Source organism: Lemur catta, chromosome 4 (genome assembly GCF_020740605.2).
Source record: "Lemur catta isolate mLemCat1 chromosome 4, mLemCat1.pri, whole genome shotgun sequence".
In the NCBI taxonomy this organism is placed as follows: Eukaryota; Metazoa; Chordata; class Mammalia; order Primates; family Lemuridae; genus Lemur; species Lemur catta.
In genome coordinates, this window is record NC_059131.1 from 52,808,937 (window position 1) to 52,811,791 (window position 2,855).

Consider the following 2,855-nt stretch of genomic DNA (forward strand, 5'->3'; position numbering starts at 1 on the left):
TTTGGTGTGATGCTCTGTTTTGCCTACCACTAATGACTCTCCTTTCTACAACTCAGTTTTATTTACTGAGGATAAAACCATCTTTCATCGCTCAAGTCATCTAAATAATTTGATTTTTTTTCCTGTATTCATTAAGGATACAGAAAACTATTTACATTAGGGGAAAATAAGTTTCCTACGGAAGGGCTGTTACGTGTGGTTGAGCAGGATATGCACTGCTTAAGTCCAGATAGCACTATTTGCGTTGTATTCTAGGTGACTCTTGTCCCCTGGGGCTTGAATTACATAATTTGCACATTTGCTCACAGTGGCCTGACAGGTATTCAAAGCATTATTGAGACTTCCAAACATGGGCAATCAATTCTTCCTGATGGAATGAAGGTCTCACCTGCCAAAGTAGATATTTAGAGGATAGGTATAGATGTGATATCTGAACCTTTTTGGCTTAGAAATCAAGCTTAGGCTCCTTTAGGCATAGAAATAGGCTAATTCATGTGGGTCTGAGCCCCAGAGTGACAGACGTTACCCCTAGTGATATGGATAAAGATGTGTACAAACTTGTCAATTGCATTTGAAGAACATTTGAAACTGGAAAGAGTAAACAACATTTACTCAGGATTCCAATCTAGAATGAGGGAAAAACAAATTGTAAAATAATACATTGTAGAGGATTTAAGAAAGTATATAAAAAGGAAGAAAATGTCTTCTTGCATCATGCAACTGATAATGAGATAAGAAAATTAAGCATTCAATCTGAAAAAAATAGAAGTAGGCATGTAATGTAAGAATCTAACACATAGGTGGAGATTTAGTACTGAATTTATGAAGAGATGTTAAGTTTTTCTTGTAAACACCCACAGACACATACACACACACAGTGGCTAAGAATCTACCCACAGAGAATGGCTTTCAAAAGCAAAATGAGGAACTTGCTTAGATTAAAATAACAGTTTTTCAGTGGTTGCTGGTAGTAAGCTAAACAGAGCATCAATATCATTTCCTTTGGACTTTGTGCAAAGCCTGATATAGACACTTCTCATCAGCCACAGGGTAAAAAAATCCCACAAACCTAATCATTTAATATTTCAGATTTCATAATGTGATCTGCTTTGAATAAGGGGTTTCAAAACTGTAGGGTATATTGGAAGACATGATAGAAAAAAGGGTAGAAGAAAGAGAAAGTTATGAGAAAGTTAATTTGGCTTGTTTAAAAAAATAAACTTAGTCAACATCACTAATCATCAGGGAAATGCAAATTAAAACCACAATGAGATACCACCTTAACCCCTTTCAGAATGGCCATTAATAAAAAGTCAAAAAACAACAGAAGCTGGCGTAGGTGCAGAGAGAAAGGAACCCTTATACACTGTTGGCAGGACTGCAAATTAGTGCAACCTCCATGCATAACAGTATGGAGATTCCTCAAAGAAACAAATGTAGACTTAACATTTGATTCCGCAATCCCACTTATGGGTATCTATCCAAAGAAAAAGAAGTCGTTTTATCAAAAATACACCTGCACTCAAATGTTTATTGCAGTATAATTTACAATTGCAAAGATGTGGAATCAACCTAAGTGCCCATCAATTCATGAGTGAATAAAGAAAATGTGGTATATGTGTGTGTGTGTATACACACACACACACACACACACACCATGGAGTACTACTCAGCCATAAAAAGGTATAAAATAATGTTTTTTGTAGCAACTTGAATGGAACTGGAGATCATTATCCTAAGCAAAGTATCTCAAGAATGGAAAAACGAACATCTCATGTGCTCTCTAATAATTGGGGGATAAATGATGGACACACATGGACACAAGGAGATTTAAAGGACATTAGAAACCAGGAAGGGTGAAGGGTGGGAGGGGGTGATAGGTAAAAACTTTCCTATTGTGTGCAGTGAACACTGTTCTGGTGATGGGCACACTAAAAGCCCTGACTTAGCATTATACGAGGTATCCACGTAACAAAACCATCCGTACTCCCTTAATATTTTGAAGAAAAAAACCCCTAGTGTGAAATTACAGCCCTCAGGGGATTTGGCTCAGTTTCAGGGCAAAAGGAAAGTAAAATTTAGACATCATTGGAGAACAGAAAAGAGGATAGCAGGAGTTTTTATGATACCACATTTGCTACTTAAGTTGAGCTGCAGTAAGTTTCAAGGAGAAAATGCATGCCCGTGTTCACAGGGAGGTCATGTGACACAGTGGGCAAGGCAGTGGTCTCGGAGCCTGGTCTGTGACTTACTGCATTTTTGACATCTCTAAGTCTCAGTTTCCATGTTTCTAAAATGAACATAATAACATTCTTCTCATCGGGTTGTTGTCAGCACTAAATGAAATAATGCTTGTAAGTCACCTGGCATAGGTGGGCACTCAACAAATTCTGATTTCCTTTCTTCTGACCCCTCTGCCATAGACAGGCACTCACGGCAATCCAGACTCTATAGCAGTGGTTTTCAACTTTTGTTCTGAGTCAGAATTGCCTGTGGAATTTGTTTCATTAAACATACACCTGAAACCCCAACTTCAGGGGTTCTGATTTCCTAAATGTGCAGTGGGGCCTATATATTTGCATTCCTGCTTTTTTTTTTTAAAAAAAAAAATAGATGGGTAATTTTTATCAACATTAAAGTTAAAAACTGCTAAAAAATAGCTTAACCCTCCACTGCTCACAGTTTAGACATTGATACCATAGCATAGCATTTAAGATCCTTTATAAACTGGCCTCAATCTACCTTTTCAAAAAGATTTCTCCTTTGCCCTCCTTTCACTCCGGCCATACCAGCTTCTCGATGGTCCCTGGGAGGACTGTCACGTTTCTGCATCCTTGTCTTGCCTACACAACCCC